The sequence below is a fragment of the Oncorhynchus mykiss genome, chromosome 32 (assembly GCF_013265735.2).
Source record: "Oncorhynchus mykiss isolate Arlee chromosome 32, USDA_OmykA_1.1, whole genome shotgun sequence".
Classification (NCBI taxonomy): Eukaryota; Metazoa; Chordata; class Actinopteri; order Salmoniformes; family Salmonidae; genus Oncorhynchus; species Oncorhynchus mykiss.
The window spans coordinates 4,164,794-4,187,604 of NC_050572.1; the positions used below are offsets into that span (position 1 = coordinate 4,164,794).

The 22,811-nt window shown below is 42.6% G+C and overlaps 1 protein-coding gene across 1 annotated transcript in view; it reads right to left on the reverse strand.

The window, feature by feature from the left end:
* The window catches only part of LOC118946538 (CUB and sushi domain-containing protein 2-like), a 211,896-nt gene that overhangs the window by 53,901 nt on the left and 135,184 nt on the right, over positions 1–22,811 (reverse strand). The window lies entirely within an intron of this gene.

The following is a 22,811-nucleotide window of genomic DNA, read 5'->3' on the forward strand; positions in this document are numbered from 1 at the left end:
TCAATACACACAAATATATCAAATAAAATTAAAGAAATTAAGAAATATCAGAATGACATGTCAGAGTGCGGAATATAAATATGTACACAGACAGGACCTAGACTGACCAGGTGAGTCCAGGTGAAAGCTATGATCCCTTACTGATGTCACTTATTAAATCCACTTCAATCAGTGTAGATCAAGGGGAGGAGACTGGGGTTAAAGAAGGATTTTTAAGCTTTGAGACAATTGAGAAATGGATTGTGCATGTGTGCCATTCGGAGGGCGAAAGGGCAAGACACAATATTTAAGTGCCTTTGAACGGGGTATGGTAGTATGTACCAGGCGCACCGGTTTGAGTGTGTCAAGAACTGCAACGCTGCTGGGTTTATCACGATCAACAGTTTCCTGTGTCAATCAAGAACGGTCCACCACCCAAAGTTGACAACTGTGAGCAGCATTGGCGTCAACATGGGCCAGCATCGCTGTGGAACGCTTTGCCATCTTGTAGTCTGTGACCTGACGAATTAAGGCTGTTCTGAGGGCAAAAGGGGGATGCAACTCAATATTAGGAAGGTGTCCCTAATGTTGTTGTACACTCAGTGTATATATACTGCATCAGTCAAAAGTTGACACACCAACTCATTCCAGGGTTTTGCTTCCAATTTTTACAATTTTCTACAATGTAGAATGATAGCAAAGACATCAAAATGATGAAGTAACACGTACGGAGGAATCATGTAGTAACCAAACAAGTGTTAAACAAATCAACATATATTTAATTGGATTCATCAAAGTCGCCACCCTTGGCCTTGATGATACAGCTTCCCACAGTCTTGGCAATCTTCTCAACCAGCTTCGTGAGATAGTCACATACTCACCCAAACCCTTGGATGAGTAAGTCTGGCCAAACGTTTGACTGGCACTGTACATCTACACATCGTGGACAGAATAAGAATAGAAAAGCTGTGTACAGCAGTAGTTATATAGGATGGTGTGTATAGACAGTATAGACAGTAGTTATATAGGATGGTGTGTATAGACAGTAGTTATATAGGATAGTGTGTATAGACAGTAGTTATATAGGATAGTGTGTATAGACAGTAGTTATATAGGATGGTGTGTATAGACAGTAGTTATATAGGATGGTGTGTATAGACAGTAGTTATATAGGATGGTGTGTATAGACAGTAGTTATATAGGATGGTGTGTATAGACAGTAGTTATTTAGGATGGTGTGTATAGACAGTATAGACAGTAGTTATATAGGATGGTGTGTATAGACAGTATAGACAGTAGTTATATAGGATGGTGTGTTTAGACAGTAGTTATATAGGATGGTGTGTATAGACATTAGTTATATGGGATGGTGTGTATAGACAGTAGTTATATAGGATAGTGTGTCTAGACAGTATAGACAGTAGTTATATAGGATAGTGTGTATAGACAGTATAGACAGTAGTTATATAGGATGGTGTGTATAGACAGTATAGACAGTAGTTATATAGGATGGTGTGTTTAAAAAAGTAGTTATATAGGATGGTGTGTATAGACAGTAGTTATATAGGATGGTGTGTATAGACATTAGTTATATGGGATGGTGTGTATAGACAGTAGTTATATAGGATGGTGTGTATAGACAGTAGTTATATAGAATGGTGTGTAGAGACAGTAGTTATATAGGATGGTGTGTATAGACAGTAGTTATATAGGATGGTGTGTATAGACAGTAGTTATATAGGATGGTGTGTATAGACAGTAGTTATATAGGATGGTGTGTATAGACAGTATAGACAGTAGTTATATAGGATGGTGTGTATAGACTGTAGTTATATAGGATGGTGTGTATAGACTGTAGTTATATGGGATGGTGTGTATAGATAGTAGTTATATAGGATGGTGTGTATAGACAGTATAGACAGTAGTTATAATAGGGTGGTGTTTATAGACAGTAGTTATATAGGATAGTGTGTATAGACAGTAGTTATATAGGATAGTGTGTATAGACAGTATAGACAGTAGTTATAATAGGATGGTGTGTATAGACAGTATAGACAGTAGTTATATAGGATGGTGTGTATAGACAGTAGTTATATAGGATGGTGTGTATAGACAGTATAGACAGTAGTTATATAGGATGGTGTGTATAGACAGTATAGACAGTAGTTATATAGGATGGTGTGTTTAAAAAAGTAGTTATATAGGATAGTGTGTCTAGACAGTATAGACAGTAGTTATATAGGATAGTGTGTATAGACAGTATAGACAGTAGTTATATAGGATAGTGTGTATAGACAGTATAGACAGTAGTTATATAGGATGGTGTGTATAGACAGTATAGACAGTAGTTATATAGGATGGTGTGTTTATAAAAGTAGTTATATAGGATGGTGTGTATAGACAGTAGTTATATAGGATGGTGTGTATAGACATTAGTTATATGGGATGGTGTGTATAGACAGTAGTTATATAGGATGGTGTGTATAGACAGTAGTTATATAGAATGGTGTGTAGAGACAGTAGTTATATAGGATGGTGTGTATAGACAGTAGTTATATAGGATGGTGTGTATAGACAGTAGTTATATAGGATGGTGTGTATAGACAGTAGTTATATAGGATGGTGTGTATAGACAGTATAGACAGTAGTTATATAGGATGGTGTGTATAGACTGTAGTTATATAGGATGGTGTGTATAGACTGTAGTTATATGGGATGGTGTGTATAGATAGTAGTTATATAGGATGGTGTGTATAGACAGTATAGACAGTAGTTATAATAGGGTGGTGTTTATAGACAGTAGTTATATAGGATAGTGTGTATAGACAGTAGTTATATAGGATAGTGTGTATAGACAGTATAGACAGTAGTTATAATAGGATGGTGTGTATAGACAGTATAGACAGTAGTTATATAGGATGGTGTGTATAGACAGTAGTTATATAGGATGGTGTGTATAGACAGTATAGACAGTAGTTATATAGGATGGTGTGTATAGACAGTAGTTATATAGGATGGTGTGTATAGACAGTAGTTATATAGGATGGTGTGTTTAGACAGTAGTTATATAGGATGGTGTGTATAGACAGTAGTTATATAGGATGGTGTGTATAGACAGTAGTTATATAGGATGGTGTGTATAGACAGTAGTTATATAGGATGGTGTGTATAGACAGTAGTTATATGGGATGGTGTGTATAGACAGTAGTTATATAGGATGGTGTGTATAGACAGTAGTTATATAGGATGGTGTGTATAGACAGTAGTTATATGGGATGGTGTGTATAGACAGTAGTTATATAGGATAGTGTGTATAGACAGTAGTTATATAGGATGGTGTGTATAGACAGTAGTTATATAGGATGGTGTGTATAGACAGTAGTTATATAGGATGGTGTGTATAGACAGTAGTTATATAGGGTGGTGTGTATAGACAGTAGTTATATAGGATGGTGTGTATAGACAGTAGTTATATGGGATGGTGTGTATAGACAGTAGTTATATAGGTGTGTATAGACAGTAGTTATATAGGATGGTGTGTATAGACAGTAGTTATATAGGATGGTGTGTATAGACAGTAGTTATATAGGTGTGTATAGACACTGAAACGGAAAACAACCACAAACAAAAGTGGGAAAACAGGCTGCCTAAGCATGGTTCTCAATCAGAGACAACGATTGACAGCCTCCTCTGATTGGGAACCATACCAGGCCAAACACCTAGAAATATAACACACAGAACCAAAACATAGAATGCCCACCCCAACTCACGCCTAAAATAGAGACTTAAGTTATAGACTGATACCCAGGCTAGTCCTGTTATAGACTGGTACCCAGGCTAGTCCTGTTACATCCTGAGTACCCAGGCTAGTCCTGTTATAGACTGGTACCCAGGCTAGTCCTGTTACATCCTGAGTTCCCAGGCTAGTCCTGTTACATCCTGAGTTCCCAGGCTAGTCCTGTTAAAGAATGGTACCCAGGCTAGTCCTGTTATAGACTGGTACCCAGGCTAGTCCTGTTATAGATTGGTTCCCAGTCTTGTCCTGTTATAGACTGGTACCCAGGCTAGTCCTGTTATAGACTGGTACACAGGCTAGTACTGTTATAGACTGGTACCCAGGCTAGTCCTGTTACATCCTGAGATCCCAGGCTAGTCCTGTTATAGACTGGTACCCAGGCTAGTCCTGTTACATCCTGAGTTCCCAGGCTAGTCCTGTTACATCCTGAGATCCCAGGCTAGTCCTGTTGCATCCTGAGTACCCAGGCTAGTCCTGTTATGTTATAGACTGGTACCCAGGATAGTCCTGTTATAGACTGGTACCCAGGCTAGTCCTGCTACATCCTGAATTCCCAGGCTAGTCCTGTTACATCCTGAGTACCCAGGCTATTCCTTTTATAGACTGGTACTCAGGCTAGTCCTGTTATAGATTGGTTCCCAGTCTTGTCCTGTTATAGACTGGTACCCAGGCTAGTGCTGTTATAGACTGGTACCCAGGCTAGTACTGTTATAGACTGGTACCCAGGCTAGTCCTGTTACATCCTGAGTTCCCAGGCTAGTCCTGTTATAGACTGGTACCCAGGCTAGTCCTGTTACATCCTGAGTTCCCAGTTTAGTCCTGTTATAGACTGGTACCCAGACTAGTCCTGTTACATCCTGAGTTCCCAGGATAGTCCTGTTATAGACTGGTACCCAGGCTAGTCCTGTTACATCCTGAGTTCCCAGGCTAGTCCTGTTATAGACTGGTTCCCAGGCTAGTCCTGTTATAGACTGGTACCCAGGCTGGTCCTGCTACATCCTGAGTACCCAGGCTAGTCCTGTTATAGACTGGTACCCAGGCTAGTCCTGTTACATCCTGAGTACCCAGGCTAGTCCTGTTACATCCTCAGTTCCCAGGGTAGTCCTGTTGCATCCTGAGTACCCAGGCTAGTCCTGTTATGTTATAGACTGGTACCCAGGCTTGTCCTGTTACATCCTCAGTTCCCAGGCTAGTCCTGTTACATCCTGAGTACCCATGCAAGTCCTGTTATAGACTGGTACCCAGGCTAGTCCTGTTACATCCTCAGTTCCCAGGCTAGTCCTGTTATAAACTGGTACCCAGGCTAGTCCTGTTACATCCTGAGTACCCAGGCTAGTCCTGTTATAGACTGGTACCCAGGCTAGCCCTGTTATAGACTGGTACCCAGGCTAGTTCTGTTATAGACTGGTACCCAGGCTAGTCCTGTTATAGACTGGTACCCAGGCTAGTCCTGTTACATCCTGAGTACCCAGGCTAGCCCTGTTATAGATTGGTACCGAGGCTAGTCCTGTTATAGATTGGTACCCAGGCTAGTCCTGTTATAGACTGGTACCCAGGCGAGTCCTGTTATAGATTGGTACCCAGGCTAGTCCTGCTATAGACTGGTACCCAGGCTAGTCCTGTTATAGACTGGTTCCCAGGCTAGTCCTGTTATAGATTGGTACCCAGTCTTGTCCTGTTATAGACTGGTACCGCGGCTAGTCCTGCTATAGACTGTTGCGCAGGCTAATCCTGTTATAGACTGGTACCCAGGCTAGTCCTGTTATAGGGTAGTACCCAGGCTAGTCCTGTTATATCCTGAGACCTAGTGTCCATGGAAAAGATTACAGGGAGTTGATTAGAAAAACAGACTGGTGCCCAGGCTAGTCCTGTTATAGGGTAGTACCCAGGCTAGTCATGTTATAGGGTAGTACCCAGGCTAGTCCTGTTATAGGGTAGTACCCAGGCCAGTCCTGTTATAGGGTAGGAACCAGGCTAGTCCTGTTATAGGGTAGTACCTAGGCTAGTCCTGTTATAGGGTAGTACCCAGGCTAGTCCTGTTATAGGGTAGTACCCAGGGTAGTCCTGTTATAGGGTAGTACCCAGGCTAGTCCTGTTATAGGGTAGGAACCAGGCTAGTCCTGTTATAGTGTAGTACCCAGGCTAGTCCTGTATTATTCTAGAAAGGGGATTATTACGGATCCTCTTGGCTCCAATAAGTTTTCTCCATTTATCCCACAATTCCACTCCTCACCCACAACCCCACTGCGCTGCGGAATTTAATTGGACCGCTGAAATAATTCTTACCTAATACGGAGGAGACTTACCTAATACGTGTTGTGTTGACTAGTCCTGTATTATTCTGGACTGGTTCTGTGTTGTGTTGACTAGTCCTGTATTATTCTGGACTAGTTCCGTGTTGTGCTGACTAGTCCTGTAATAGTCTGGACTGGTTCTGTGTTGTGTTGACTAGTCCTGTATTATTCTGGACTGGTTCTGTGTTGTGTTGACTAGTCCTGTATTATTCTGGACTGGTTCTGTGTTGTGCTGACTAGTCCTGTATTACTCTGGACTGGTTCTGTGTTGTGTTTACTAGTCCTGTATTACTCTGGACTGGTTCTGTGTTGTGTTTACTAGTCCTGTATTATTCTGGACTGGTTCTGTGTTGTGTTGACTAGTCCTGTATTATTCTGGACTGGTTCTGTGTTGTGTTGACTAGTCCTGTATTATTCTGGACTGGTTATGTGTTGTGCTGACTAGTCCTGTATTACTCTGGACTGGTTCTGTGTTGTGCTGACTAGTCCTGTATTATTCTGGACTGGTTCTGTGTTGTGTTGACTAGTCCTGTAATAGTCTGGACTGGTTCTGTGTTGTGCTGACTAGTCCTGTATTATTCTGGACTGGTTCTGTGTTGTGTTGACTAGTCCTGTATTATTCTGGACTGGTTCTGTGTTGTGTTGACTAGTCCTGTATTATTCTGGACTAGTTCCGTGTTTTGCTGACTAGTCCTGTAATAGTCTGGACTGGTTCTGTGTTGTGTTGACTAGTCCTGTATTAATCTGAACTGGTTCTGTGTTGTGTTGACTAGTCCTGTAATAGTCTGGACTGGTTCTGTGTTGTGCTGACTAGTCCTGTATTATTCTGGACTGGTTCCGTGTTGTGCTGACTAGTCCTGTAATAGTCTGGACTGGTTCTGTGTTGTGTTGACTAGTCCTGTATTACTCTGGACTGGTTCTGTGTTGTGTTGACTAGTCCTGTATTATTCTGGACTGGTTCTGTGTTGTGTTGACTAGTCCTGTAGTACTCTGGACTGGTTCTGTGTTGTGTTGACTAGTCCTGTATTATTCTGGACTGGTTCTGTGTTGTGTTGACTAGTCCTGTATTACTCTGGACTGGTTCTGTGTTGTGTTGACTAGTCCTGTATTATTCTGGACTAGTTCCGTGTTCTGTTGACTAGTCCTGTAATAGTCTGGACTGGTTCTGTGTTGTGTTGACTAGTCCTGTATTATTCTGGACTGGTTCTGTGTTGTGTTTACTAGTCCTGTATTATTCTGGACTGGTTCTGTGTTGTGTTGACTAGTCCTGTATTATTCTGGACTGGTTCTGTGTTCTGTTGACTAGTCCTGTAATAGTCTGGACTGGTTCTGTGTTGTGCTGACTAGTCCTGTATTACTCTGGACTGGTTCTGTGTTGTGTTTACTAGTCCTGTAATAGTCTGGACTGGTTCTGTGCTGTTCTGACCAGTCCTGTAATAGTCTGGACTGGTTCTGTGTTGTGTTTACTAGTCCTGTATTACACTGGACTGGTTCTGTGTTGTGCTGACTAGTCCTGTATTACTCTGGACTGGTTCTGTGTTGTGTTGACTAGTCCTGTAATAGTCTGGACTGGTTCTGTGTTGTGTTGACTAGTCCTGTATTACTCTGGACTGGTTCTGTGTTGTGTTGACTAGTCCTGTATTACTCTGGACTGGTTCCATGTTGTGTTGACTAGTCCTGTATTACTCTGGACTGGTTCTGTGTTGTGTTTACTAGTCCTGTAATAGTCTGGACTGGTTCTGTGTTGTTCTGACCAGTCCTGTAATAGTCTGGACTGGTTCTGTGTTGTGTTGACTAGTCCTGTATTAATCTGGACTGGTTCTGTGTTGTGCTGACTAGTCCTGTATTATTCTGGACTGGTTCTGTGTTGTGTTGACTAGTCCTGTATTATTCTGGACTGGTTCTGTGTTGTGCTGACTAGTCCTGTATTATTCTGGACTGGTTCTGTGTTGTGTTGACTAGTCCTGTATTACTCTGGACTGGTTCTGTGTTGTGTTTACTAGTCCTGTAATAGTCTGGACTGGTTCTGTGTTGTGTTGACTAGTCCTGTATTACTCCGGACTGGTTCTGTGTTGTGTTTACTAGTCCTGTATTATTCTGGACTGGTTCTGTGTTGTGCTGACTAGTCCTGTATTATTCTGGACTGGTTCTGTGTTGTGTTGACTAGTCCTGTATTATTCTGGATTGGTTCTGTGTTGTGTTGACTAGTCCTGTATTATTCTGGACTGGTTCTTTGTTGTGTTGACTAGTCCTGTATTATTCTGGACTGGTTCTGTGTTGTGTTTACTAGTCCTGTATTACTCTGGACTGGTTCTGTGTTGTGTTGACTAGTCCTGTAATAGTCTGGACTGGTTCTGTGTTGTGTTGACTAGTCCTGTATTATTCTGGACTGGTTCTGTGTTGTGTTTACTAGTCCTGTATTATTCTGGACTGGTTCTGTGTTGTGTTGACTAGTCCTGTATTATTCTGGACTGGTTCTGTGTTGTGTTGACTAGTCCTGTAATAGTCTGGACTGGTTCTGTGTTGTGTTGACTAGTCCTGTATTATTCTGGACTGGTTCTGTGTTGTGCTGACTAGTCCTGTATTATTCTGGACTGGTTCTTTGTTGTGTTGACTAGTCCTGTATTATTCTGGACTGGTTCTGTGTTGTGTTGACTAGTCCTGTATTACTCTGGAGAGTGGAATGTTGTGTTGACTAGTCCTGTATTACTCTGGACTGGTTCTGTGTTGTGTTGACTAGTCCTGTAATACTCTGGACTGGTTCTGTGTTGTGTTGACTAGTCCTGTATTACTCTGGACTGGTTCTGTGTTGTGTTGACTAGTCCTGTATTACTCTGGACTGGTTCTGTGTTGTGTTGACTAGTCCTGTATTACTCTGGACTGGTTCTGTGTTGTGTTGACTAGTCCTGTAATAGTCTGGACTGGTTCTGTGTTGTGTTGACTAGTCCTGTATTATTCTGGACTGGTTCTGTGTTGTGTTGACTAGTCCTGTATTACTCTGGACTGGTTCTGTGTTGTGTTGACTAGTCCTGTATTACTCTGGACTGGTTCTGTGTTGTGTTGACTAGTCCTGTAATAGTCTGGACTGGTTCTGTGTTGTGCTGACTAGTCCTGTATTATTCTGGACTGGTTCTGTGTTGTGTTTACTAGTCCTGTATTACTCTGGAGAGTGGAATGTTGTGTTGACTAGTCCTGTATTACTCTGGACTGGTTCTGTGTTGTGTTGACTAGTCCTGTATTAGTCTGGACTGGTTCCGTGTTGTGTTGACTAGTCCTGTATTATTCTGGACTGGTTCTGTGTTGTGTTTACTAGTCCTGTATTATTCTGGACTGGTTCTGTGTTGTGTTGACTAGTCCTGTATTACTCTGGACTGGTTCTGTGTTGTGTTTACTAGTCCTGTATTATTCTGGACTGGTTCTGTGTTGTGCTGACTAGTCCTGTATTATTCTGGACTGGTTCTGTGTTGTGTTGACTAGTCCTGTATTACTCTGGACTGGTTCTGTGTTGTGTTGACTAGTCCTGTATTACTCTGGACTGGTTCTGTGTTGTGTTGACTAGTCCTGTATTACTCTGGACTGGTTCTGTGTTGTGTTGACTAGTCCTGTATTACTCTGGACTGGTTCTGTGTTGTGCTGACTAGTCCTGTAATACTCTGGACTGGTTCTGTGTTGTGTTGACTAGTCCTGTATTACTCTGGACTGGTTCTGTGTTGTGTTGACTAGTCCTGTATTACTCTGGACTGGTTCTGTGTTGTGTTGACTAGTCCTGTATTACTCTGGACTGGTTCTGTGTTGTGTTGACTAGTCCTGTAATAGTCTGGACTGGTTCTGTGTTGTGTTGACTAGTCCTGTATTATTCTGGACTGGTTCTGTGTTGTGTTGACTAGTCCTGTATTACTCTGGACTGGTTCTGTGTTGTGTTGACTAGTCCTGTATTACTCTGGACTGGTTCTGTGTTGTGTTGACTAGTCCTGTAATAGTCTGGACTGGTTCTGTGTTGTGCTGACTAGTCCTGTATTATTCTGGACTGGTTCTGTGTTGTGTTTACTAGTCCTGTATTACTCTGGAGAGTGGAATGTTGTGTTGACTAGTCCTGTATTACTCTGGACTGGTTCTGTGTTGTGTTGACTAGTCCTGTATTACTCTGGACTGGTTCTGTGTTGTGTTGACTAGTCCTGTATTACTCTGGACTGGTTCTGTGTTGTGTTGACTAGTCCTGTATTACTCTGGACTGGTTCTGTGTTGTGTTTACTAGTCCTGTATTACTCTGGAGAGTGGAATGTTGTGTTGACTAGTCCTGTATTACTCTGGACTGGTTCTGTGTTGTGTTGACTAGTCCTGTATTACTCTGGACTGGTTCTGTGTTGTGTTGACTAGTCCTGTATTACTCTGGACTGGTTCTGTGTTGTGTTGACTAGTCCTGTATTACTCTGGACTGGTTCTGTGTTGTGCTGACTAGTCCTGTATTATTCTGGACTGGTTCTGTGTTGTGTTGACTAGTCCTGTATTATTCTGGACTGGTTCTGTGTTGTGTTTACTAGTCCTGTATTACTCTGGACTGGTTCTGTGTTGTGCTGACTAGTCCTGTATTACTCTGGAATGGTTCTGTGTTGTGTTGACTAGTCCTGTATTACTCTGGACTGGTTCTGTGTTGTGTTGACTAGTCCTGTATTATTCTGGACTGGTTCTGTGTTGTGTTGACTAGTCCTGTATTACTCTGGACTGGTTCCGTATTGTGTTGACTAGTCCTGTATTATTCTGGACTGGTTCTGTGTTGTGTTTACTAGTCCTGTATTATTCTGGACTGGTTCTGTGTTGTGTTGACTAGTCCTGTATTACTCTGGACTGGTTCTGTGTTGTGTTGACTAGTCCTGTATTACTCTGGACTGGTTCTGTGTTGTGTTGACTAGTCCTGTATTATTCTGGACTGGTTCTGTGTTGTGCTGACTAGTCCTGTATTACTCTGGACTGGTTCTGTGTTGTGTTGACTAGTCCTGTATTACTCTGGACTGGTTCTGTGTTGTGTTGACTAGTCCTGTATTACTCTGGACTGGTTCTGCGTTGTGTTGACTAGTCCTGTATTATTCTGGACTGGTTCTGTGTTGTGTTGACTAGTCCTGTATTATTCTGGACTGGTTCTGTGTTGTGTTGACTAGTCCTGTATTACTCTGGACTGGTTCTGTGTTGTGTTGACTAGTCCTGTAATAGTCTGGACTGGTTCTGTGTTGTGTTGACTAGTCCTGTATTACTCTGGACTGGTTCTGTGTTGTGTTGACTAGTCCTGTATTATTCTGGACTGGTTCTGTGTTGTGTTGACTAGTCCTGTATTACTCTGGACTGGTTCTGTGTTGTGTTGACTAGTCCTGTATTACTCTGGACTGGTTCTGTGTTGTGCTGACTAGTCCTGTATTATTCTGGACTGGTTCTGTGTTGTGTTTACTAGTCCTGTATTACTCTGGACTGGTTCTGTGTTGTGTTGACTAGTCCTGTATTACTCTGGACTGGTTCTGTGTTGTGTTGACTAGTCCTGTAATAGTCTGGACTGGTTCTGTGTTATGTTGACTAGTCCTGTATTATTCTGGACTGGTTCTGTGTTGTGTTGACTAGTCCTGTATTACTCTAGACTGGTTCTGTGTTGTGTTGACTAGTCCTGTATTATTCTGGACTGGTTCTGTGTTGTGTTGACTAGTCCTGTATTATTCTGGACTGGTTCTGTGTTGTGTTGACTAGTCCTGTAATAGTCTGGACTGGTTCTGTGTTGTGTTGACTAGTCCTGTATTACTCTGGACTGGTTCTGTGTTGTGTTGACTAGTCCTGTATTATTCTGGACTGGTTCTGTGTTGTGTTGACTAGTCCTGTATTATTCTGGACTGGTTCTGTGTTGTGTTGACTAGTCCTGTATTACTCTGGACTGGTTCTGTGTTGTGTTGACTAGTCCTGTATTACTCTGGACTGGTTCTGTGTTGTGCTGACTAGTCCTGTATTACTCTGGACTGGTTCTGTGTTGTGTTGACTAGTCCTGTAATAGTCTGGACTGGTTCTGTGTTGTGTTGACTAGTCCTGTATTATTCTGGACTGGTTCTGTGTTGTGTTTACTAGTCCTGTATTATTCTGGACTGGTTCTGTGTTGTGTTGACCAGTCCTGTATTATCCTGGACTGGTTCTGTGTTGTGTTGACTAGTCCTGTAATAGTCTGGACTGGTTCTGTGTTGTGTTGACTAGTCCTGTATTACTCTGGACTGGTTCTGTGTTGTGTTGACTAGTCCTGCATTACTCTGGACTGGTTCTGTGTTGTGTTGACTAGTCCTGTAATAGTCTGGACTGGTTCTGTGTTGTGTTGACTAGTCCTGTAATAGTCTGGACTGGTTCTGTGTTGTGTTGACTAGTCCTGTATTACTCTGGACTGGTTCTGTGTTGTGTTGACTAGTCCTATATTATTCTGGAATGGTTCTGTGTTGTGTTGACTAGTCCTGTATTACTCTGGACTGGTTCCGTGTTGTGTTGACTAGTCCTGTATTACTCTGGACTGGTTCCGTGTTGTGCTGACTAGTCCTGTATTACTCTGGACTGGTTCCGTGTTGTGTTGACTAGTCCTGTATTACTCTGGACTGGTTCTGTGTTGTGCTGACTAGTCCTGTATTATTCTGGACTGGTTCTGTGTTGTGTTGACTAGTCCTGTATTACTCTGGACTGGTTCTGTGTTGTGCTGACTAGTCCTGTATTACTCTGGACTGGTTCTGTGTTGTGTTTACTAGTCCTGTATTACTCTGGACTGGTTCTGTGTTGTGTTGACTAGTCCTGTATTACTCTGGACTGGTTCTGTGTTGTGTTGACTAGTCCTGTATTATTCTGGACTGGTTCTGTGTTGTGTTGACTAGTCCTGTATTATTCTGGACTGGTTCTGTGTTGTGTTGACTAGTCCTGTATTACTCTGGACTGGTTCTGTGTTGTGTTGACTAGTCCTGTATTATTTTGGACTGGTTCCGTGTTGTGTTGACTAGTCCTGTAATAGTCTGGACTGGTTCTGTGTTGTGTTTACTAGTCCTGTATTATTCTGGACTGGTTCCGTGTTGTGTTGACTAGTCCTGTATTATTCTGGACTGGTTCTGTGATGTGTTGACTAGTCCTGTATTATTCTGGACTGGTTCTGTGTTGTGTTGACTAGTCCTGTATTACTCTGGACTGGTTCTGTGTTGTGCTGACTAGTCCTGTATTATTCTGAACTGGTTCTGTGTTGTGTTGACTAGTCCTGTAATAGTCTGGACTGGTTCTGTGTTGTGTTTACTAGTCCTGTATTATTCTGGACTGGTTCTGTGTTGTGTTGACTAGTCCTGTATTACTCTGGACTGGTTCTGTGTTGTGTTGACTAGTCCTGTATTACTCTGGACTGGTTCTGTGTTGTGTTGACTAGTCCTGTATTACTCTGGACTGGTTCTGTGTTGTGTTGACTAGTCCTGTAATAGTCTGGACTGGTTCTGTGTTGTGTTGACTAGTCCTGTATTATTCTGGACTGGTTCTGTGTTGTGTTGACTAGTCCTGTATTACTCTAGACTGGTTCTGTGTTGTGTTGACTAGTCCTGTATTATTCTGGACTGGTTCTGTGTTGTGTTGACTAGTCCTGTATTATTCTGGACTGGTTCTGTGTTGTGTTGACTAGTCCTGTAATAGTCTGGACTGGTTCTGTGTTGTGTTGACTAGTCCTGTATTACTCTGGACTGGTTCTGTGTTGTGTTGACTAGTCCTGTATTATTCTGGACTGGTTCTGTGTTGTGTTGACTAGTCCTGTATTATTCTGGACTGGTTCTGTGTTGTGTTGACTAGTCCTGTATTACTCTGGACTGGTTCTGTGTTGTGTTGACTAGTCCTGTATTACTCTGGACTGGTTCTGTGTTGTGCTGACTAGTCCTGTATTACTCTGGACTGGTTCTGTGTTGTGTTGACTAGTCCTGTAATAGTCTGGACTGGTTCTGTGTTGTATTGACTAGTCCTGTATTATTCTGGACTGGTTCTGTGTTGTGTTTACTAGTCCTGTATTATTCTGGACTGGTTCTGTGTTGTGTTGACCAGTCCTGTATTATTCTGGACTGGTTCTGTGTTGTGTTGACTAGTCCTGTAATAGTCTGGACTGGTTCTGTGTTGTGTTGACTAGTCCTGTATTACTCTGGACTGGTTCTGTGTTGTGTTGACTAGTCCTGTAATAGTCTGGACTGGTTCTGTGTTGTGTTGACTAGTCCTGTAATAGTCTGGACTGGTTCTGTGTTGTGTTGACTAGTCCTGTATTACTCTGGACTGGTTCTGTGTTGTGTTGACTAGTCCTATATTATTCTGGACTGGTTCTGTGTTGTGTTGACTAGTCCTGTATTACTCTGGACTGGTTCCGTGTTGTGTTGACTAGTCCTGTATTACTCTGGACTGGTTCCGTGTTGTGCTGACTAGTCCTGTATTACTCTGGACTGGTTCCGTGTTGTGTTGACTAGTCCTGTATTACTCTGGACTGGTTCTGTGTTGTGTTGACTAGTCCTGTATTACTCTGGACTGGTTCTGTGTTGTGCTGACTAGTCCTGTATTATTCTGGACTGGTTCTGTGTTGTGTTGACTAGTCCTGTATTACTCTGGACTGGTTCTGTGTTGTGCTGACTAGTCCTGTATTACTCTGGACTGGTTCTGTGTTGTGTTTACTAGTCCTGTATTACTCTGGACTGGTTCTGTGTTGTGTTGACTAGTCCTGTATTACTCTGGACTGGTTCTGTGTTGTGTTGACTAGTCCTGTATTATTCTGGACTGGTTCCGTGTTGTGTTGACTAGTCCTGTATTATTCTGGACTGGTTCTGTGATGTGTTGACTAGTCCTGTATTATTCTGGACTGGTTCTGTGTTGTGTTGACTAGTCCTGTATTACTCTGGACTGGTTCTGTGTTGTGCTGACTAGTCCTGTATTATTCTGAACTGGTTCTGTGTTGTGTTGACTAGTCCTGTAATAGTCTGGACTGGTTCTGTGTTGTGTTTACTAGTCCTGTATTATTCTGGACTGGTTCTGTGTTGTGTTGACTAGTCCTGTAATAGTCTGGACTGGTTCTGTGTTGTGTTGACTAGTCCTGTATTATTCTGGACTGGTTCTGTGTTGTGTTGACTAGTCCTGTATTACTCTAGACTGGTTCTGTGTTGTGTTGACTAGTCCTGTATTATTCTGGACTGGTTCTGTGTTGTGTTGACTAGTCCTGTATTATTCTGGACTGGTTCTGTGTTGTGTTGACTAGTCCTGTAATAGTCTGGACTGGTTCTGTGTTGTGTTGACTAGTCCTGTATTACTCTGGACTGGTTCTGTGTTGTGTTGACTAGTCCTGTATTATTCTGGACTGGTTCTGTGTTGTGTTGACTAGTCCTGTATTATTCTGGACTGGTTCTGTGTTGTGTTGACTAGTCCTGTATTACTCTGGACTGGTTCTGTGTTGTGTTGACTAGTCCTGTATTACTCTGGACTGGTTCTGTGTTGTGCTGACTAGTCCTGTATTACTCTGGACTGGTTCTGTGTTGTGTTGACTAGTCCTGTAATAGTCTGGACTGGTTCTGTGTTGTATTGACTAGTCCTGTATTATTCTGGACTGGTTCTGTGTTGTGTTTACTAGTCCTGTATTATTCTGGACTGGTTCTGTGTTGTGTTGACCAGTCCTGTATTATTCTGGACTGGTTCTGTGTTGTGTTGACTAGTCCTGTAATAGTCTGGACTGGTTCTGTGTTGTGTTGACTAGTCCTGTATTACTCTGGACTGGTTCTGTGTTGTGTTGACTAGTCCTGTAATAGTCTGGACTGGTTCTGTGTTGTGTTGACTAGTCCTGTAATAGTCTGGACTGGTTCTGTGTTGTGTTGACTAGTCCTGTATTACTCTGGACTGGTTCTGTGTTGTGTTGACTAGTCCTATATTATTCTGGACTGGTTCTGTGTTGTGTTGACTAGTCCTGTATTACTCTGGACTGGTTCCGTGTTGTGTTGACTAGTCCTGTATTACTCTGGACTGGTTCCGTGTTGTGCTGACTAGTCCTGTATTACTCTGGACTGGTTCCGTGTTGTGTTGACTAGTCCTGTATTACTCTGGACTGGTTCTGTGTTGTGTTGACTAGTCCTGTATTACTCTGGACTGGTTCTGTGTTGTGCTGACTAGTCCTGTATTATTCTGGACTGGTTCTGTGTTGTGTTGACTAGTCCTGTATTACTCTGGACTGGTTCTGTGTTGTGCTGACTAGTCCTGTATTACTCTGGACTGGTTCTGTGTTGTGTTTACTAGTCCTGTATTACTCTGGACTGGTTCTGTGTTGTGTTGACTAGTCCTGTATTACTCTGGACTGGTTCTGTGTTGTGTTGACTAGTCCTGTATTATTCTGGACTGGTTCTGTGTTGTGTTGACTAGTCCTGTATTATTCTGGACTGGTTCTGTGTTGTGTTGACTAGTCCTGTATTACTCTGGACTGGTTCTGTGTTGTGTTGACTAGTCCTGTATTATTCTGGACTGGTTCCGTGTTGTGTTGACTAGTCCTGTAATAGTCTGGACTGGTTCTGTGTTGTGTTTACTAGTCCTGTATTATTCTGGACTGGTTCCGTGTTGTGTTGACTAGTCCTGTATTATTCTGGACTGGTTCTGTGATGTGTTGACTAGTCCTGTATTATTCTGGACTGGTTCTGTGTTGTGTTGACTAGTCCTGTATTACTCTGGACTGGTTCTGTGTTGTGCTGACTAGTCCTGTATTATTCTGAACTGGTTCTGTGTTGTGTTGACTAGTCCTGTATTATTCTGGACTGGTTATGTGTTGTGCTGACTAGTCCTGTATTATTCTGGACTGGTTCTGTGTTGTGTTGACTAGTCCTGTATTATTCTGGACTGGTTCTGTGTTGTGCTGACTAGTCCTGTATTATTCTGGACTGGTTCTGTGTTGTGTTGACTAGTCCTGTATTATTCTGGACTGGTTATGTGTTGTGCTGACTAGTCCTGTATTACTCTGGACTGGTTCTGTGTTGTGTTGACTAGTCCTGTATTATTCTGGACTGGTTCTGTGTTGTGTTGACTAGTCCTGTAATAGTCTGGACTGGTTCTGTGTTGTGTTGACTAGTCCTGTAATAGTCTGGACTGGTTCTGTGTTGTGTTGACTAGTCCTGTAATAGTCTGGACTGGTTCTGTGTTGTGTTTACTAGTCCTGTATTACTCTGGACTGGTTCTGTGTTGTGTTGACTAGTCCTGTATTACTCTGGACTGGTTCTGTGTTGTGTTGACTAGTCCTGTATTACTCTGGACTGGTTCTGTGTTGTGTTGACTAGTCCTGTGTTACTCTGGACTGGTTCTGTGTTGTGTTGACTAGTCCTGTATTACTCTGGACTGGTTCTGTGTTGTGTTGACTAGTCCTGTATTACTCTGGACTGGTTCTGTGTTGTGTTGACTAGTCCTGTATTACTCTGGACTGGTTCTGTGTTGTGTTGACTAGTCCTGTGTTACTCTGGACTGGTTCTGTGTTGTGTTGACTAGTCCTGTATTACTCTGGACTGGTTCTGTGTTGTGTTGACTAGTCCTGTATTACTCTGGACTGGTTCCGTGTTGTGCTGACTAGTCCTGTATTACTCTGGACTGGTTCTGTGTTGTGTTGACTAGTCCTGTATTACTCTGGACTGGTTCTGTGTTGTGCTGACTAGTCCTGTATTACTCTGGACTGGTTCTGTGTTGTGTTGACTAGTCCTGTAATAGTCTGGACTGGTTCTGTGTTGTGTTGACTAGTCCTGTATTATTCTGGACTGGTTCTGTGTTGTGTTGACTAGTCCTGTATTATTCTGGACTGGTTCTGTGTTGTGTTGACTAGTCCTGTATTACTCTGGACTGGTTCTGTGTTGTGCTGACTAGTCCTGTATTATTCTGGACTGGTTCTGTGTTGTGTTGACTAGTCCTGTATTACTCTGGACTGGTTCCGTGTTGTGTTGACTAGTCCTGTATTACTCTGGACTGGTTCCGTGTTGTGCTGACTAGTCCTGTATTACTCTGGACTGGTTCCGTGTTGTGTTGACTAGTCCTGTATTACTCTGGACTGGTTCTGTGTTGTGTTGACTAGTCCTGTATTACTCTGGACTGGTTCTGTGTTGTGCTGACTAGTCCTGTATTATTCTGGACTGGTTCTGTGTTGTGTTGACTAGTCCTGTATTACTCTGGACTGGTTCTGTGTTGTGCTGACTAGTCCTGTATTACTCTGGACTGGTTCTGTGTTGTGTTTACTAGTCCTGTATTACTCTGGACTGGTTCTGTGTTGTGTTGACTAGTCCTGTATTACTCTGGACTGGTTCTGTGTTGTGTTGACTAGTCCTGTATTATTCTGGACTGGTTCTGTGTTGTGTTGACTAGTCCTGTATTATTCTGGACTGGTTCTGTGTTGTGTTGACTAGTCCTGTATTACTCTGGACTGGTTCTGTGTTGTGTTGACTAGTCCTGTATTATTCTGGACTGGTTCCGTGTTGTGTTGACTAGTCCTGTAATAGTCTGGACTGGTTCTGTGTTGTGTTGACTAGTCCTGTATTATTCTGGACTGGTTCTGTGTTGTGCTGACTAGTCCTGTATTACTCTGGACTGGTTCTGTGTTGTGTTGACTAGTCCTGTATTACTCTGGACTGGTTCTGTGTTGTGTTGACTAGTCCTGTATTACTCTGGACTGGTTCCGTGTTGTGCTGACTAGTCCTGTATTACTCTGGACTGGTTCCGTGTTGTGTTGACTAGTCCTGTATTACTCTGGACTGGTTCTGTGTTGTGTTGACTAGTCCTGTAATAGTCTGGACTGGTTCTGTGTTGTGTTGACTAGTCCTGTAATAGTCTGGACTGGTTCCGTGTTGTGTTGACTAGTCCTGTATTACTCTGGACTGGTTCTGTGTTGTGTTTACTAGTCCTGTATTATTCTGGACTAGTTCCGTGTTGTGTTGACTAGTCCTGTATTACTCTGGACTGGTTCTGTGTTGTGTTGACTAGTCCTGTATTACTCTGGACTGGTTCTGTGTTGTGTTGACTAGTCCTGTATTATTCTGGACTGGTTCTGTGTTGTGTTGACTAGTCCTGTATTACTCTGGACTGGTTCTGTGTTGTGTTGACTAGTCCTGTATTATTCTGGACTGGTTCTGTGTTGTGTTGACTAGTCCTGTATTATTCTGGACTGGTTCTGTGTTGTGTTGACTAGTCCTGTAATAGTCTGGACTGGTTCTGTGTTGTGTTGACTAGTCCTGTAATAGTCTGGACTGGTTCTGTGTTGTGCTGACTAGTCCTGTATTACTCTGGACTGGTTCTGTGTTGTGTTGACTAGTCCTGTATTACTCTGGACTGGTTCTGTGTTGTGTTGACTAGTCCTGTATTACTCTGGACTGGTTCTGTGTTGTGTTGACTAGTCCTGTATTACTCTGGACTGGTTCTGTGTTGTGCTGACTAGTCCTGTATTATTCTGGACTGGTTCTGTGTTGTGTTTACTAGTCCTGTATTACTCTGGACTGGTTCTGTGTTGTGTTGACTAGTCCTGTAATAGTCTGGACTGGTTCTGTGTTGTGTTGACTAGTCCTGTATTACTCTGGACTGGTTCTGTGTTGTGTTGACTAGTCCTGTATTACTCTGGACTGGTTCCGTGTTGTGTTGACTAGTCCTGTATTACTCTGGACTGGTTCCGTGTTGTGCTGACTAGTCCTGTATTACTCTGGACTGGTTCCGTGTTGTGTTGACTAGTCCTGTATTACTCTGGACTGGTTCTGTGTTGTGTTGACTAGTCCTGTATTACTCTGGACTGGTTCTGTGTTGTGCTGACTAGTCCTGTATTACTCTGGACTGGTTCTGTGTTGTGTTGACTAGTCCTGTATTATTCTGGACTGGTTCCGTGTTGTGTTGACTAGTCCTGTAATAGTCTGGACTGGTTCTGTGTTGTGTTTACTAGTCCTGTATTATTCTGGACTGGTTCCGTGTTGTGTTGACTAGTCCTGTATTATTCTGGACTGGTTCTGTGATGTGTTGACTAGTCCTGTATTATTCTGGACTGGTTCTGTGTTGTGTTGACTAGTCCTGTATTACTCTGGACTGGTTCTGTGTTGTGCTGACTAGTCCTGTATTATTCTGGACTGGTTCTGTGTTGTGTTGACTAGTCCTGTATTATTCTGGACTGGTTATGTGTTGTGCTGACTAGTCCTGTATTACTCTGGACTGGTTCTGTGTTGTGCTGACTAGTCCTGTATTATTCTGGACTGGTTCTGTGTTGTGTTGACTAGTCCTGTATTATTCTGGACTGGTTCTGTGTTGTGCTGACTAGTCCTGTATTATTCTGGACTGGTTCTGTGTTGTGTTGACTAGTCCTGTATTATTCTGGACTGGTTATGTGTTGTGCTGACTAGTCCTGTATTACTCTGGACTGGTTCTGTGTTGTGTTGACTAGTCCTGTATTATTCTGGACTGGTTCTGTGTTGTGTTGACTAGTCCTGTAATAGTCTGGACTGGTTCTGTGTTGTGTTGACTAGTCCTGTATTATTCTGGACTGGTTCTGTGTTGTGTTGACTAGTCCTGTATTATTCTGGACTGGTTCTGTGTTGTGTTGACTAGTCCTGTATTACTCTGGACTGGTTCTGTGTTGTGTTGACTAGTCCTGTATTATTCTGGACTGGTTCCGTGTTGTGTTGACTAGTCCTGTAATAGTCTGGACTGGTTCTGTGTTGTGTTTACTAGTCCTGTATTAGTCTGGACTGGTTCCGTGTTGTGTTGACTAGTCCTGTATTATTCTGGACTGGTTCTGTGATGTGTTGACTAGTCCTGTATTATTCTGGACTGGTTCTGTGTTGTGTTGACTAGTCCTGTATTACTCTGGACTGGTTCTGTGTTGTGCTGACTAGTCCTGTATTATTCTGGACTGGTTCTGTGTTGTGTTGACTAGTCCTGTATTATTCTGGACTGGTTATGTGTTGTGCTGACTAGTCCTGTATTACTCTGGACTGATTCTGTGTTGTGCTGACTAGTCCTGTATTATTCTGGACTGGTTCTGTGTTGTGTTGACTAGTCCTGTATTATTCTGGACTGGTTCTGTGTTGTGCTGACTAGTCCTGTATTATTCTGGACTGGTTCTGTGTTGTGTTGACTAGTCCTGTATTATTCTGGACTGGTTATGTGTTGTGCTGACTAGTCCTGTATTACTCTGGACTGGTTCTGTGTTGTGTTGACTAGTCCTGTATTATTCTGGACTAGTTCTGTGTTGTGTTGACTAGTCCTGTATTACTCTGGACTGGTTCTGTGTTGTGCTGACTAGTCCTGTATTATTCTGGACTGGTTCTGTGTTGTGTTGACTAGTCCTGTATTATTCTGGACTGGTTCTGTGTTGTGTTGACTAGTCCTGTAATAGTCTGGACTGGTTCTGTGTTGTGTTGACTAGTCCTGTATTATTCTGGACTGGTTCTGTGTTGTGTTGACTAGTCCTGTATTATTCTGGACTGGTTCTGTGTTGTGTTGACTAGTCCTGTATTACTCTGGACTGGTTCTGTGTTGTGTTGACTAGTCCTGTATTATTCTGGACTGGTTCCGTGTTGTGTTGACTAGTCCTGTAATAGTCTGGACTGGTTCTGTGTTGTGTTTACTAGTCCTGTATTATTCTGGACTGGTTCCGTGTTGTGTTGACTAGTCCTGTATTATTCTGGACTGGTTCTGTGATGTGTTGACTAGTCCTGTATTATTCTGGACTGGTTCTGTGTTGTGTTGACTAGTCCTGTATTACTCTGGACTGGTTCTGTGTTGTGCTGACTAGTCCTGTATTATTCTGGACTGGTTCTGTGTTGTGTTGACTAGTCCTGTATTATTCTGGACTGGTTATGTGTTGTGCTGACTAGTCCTGTATTACTCTGGACTGATTCTGTGTTGTGCTGACTAGTCCTGTATTATTCTGGACTGGTTCTGTGTTGTGTTGACTAGTCCTGTATTATTCTGGACTGGTTCTGTGTTGTGCTGACTAGTCCTGTATTATTCTGGACTGGTTCTGTGTTGTGTTGACTAGTCCTGTATTATTCTGGACTGGTTATGTGTTGTGCTGACTAGTCCTGTATTACTCTGGACTGGTTCTGTGTTGTGTTGACTAGTCCTGTATTATTCTGGACTGGTTCTGTGTTGTGTTGACTAGTCCTGTATTACTCTGGACTGGTTCTGTGTTGTGCTGACTAGTCCTGTATTATTCTGGACTGGTTCTGTGTTGTGTTGACTAGTCCTGTATTATTCTGGACTGGTTATGTGTTGTGCTGACTAGTCCTGTATTACTCTGGACTGGTTCTGTGTTGTGCTGACTAGTCCTGTATTATTCTGGACTGGTTCTGTGTTGTGTTGACTAGTCCTGTATTATTCTGGACTGGTTCTGTGTTGTGCTGACTAGTCCTGTATTATTCTGGACTGGTTCTGTGTTGTGTTGACTAGTCCTGTATTATTCTGGACTGGTTATGTGTTGTGCTGACTAGTCCTGTATTACTCTGGACTGGTTCTGTGTTGTGTTGACTAGTCCTGTATTATTCTGGACTGGTTCTGTGTTGTGTTGACTAGTCCTGTAATAGTCTGGACTGGTTCTGTGTTGTGTTGACTAGTCCTGTAATAGTCTGGACTGGTTCTGTGTTGTGTTGACTAGTCCTGTAATAGTCTGGACTGGTTCTGTGTTGTGTTTACTAGTCCTGTATTACTCTGGACTGGTTCTGTGTTGTGTTGACTAGTCCTGTATTACTCTGGACTGGTTC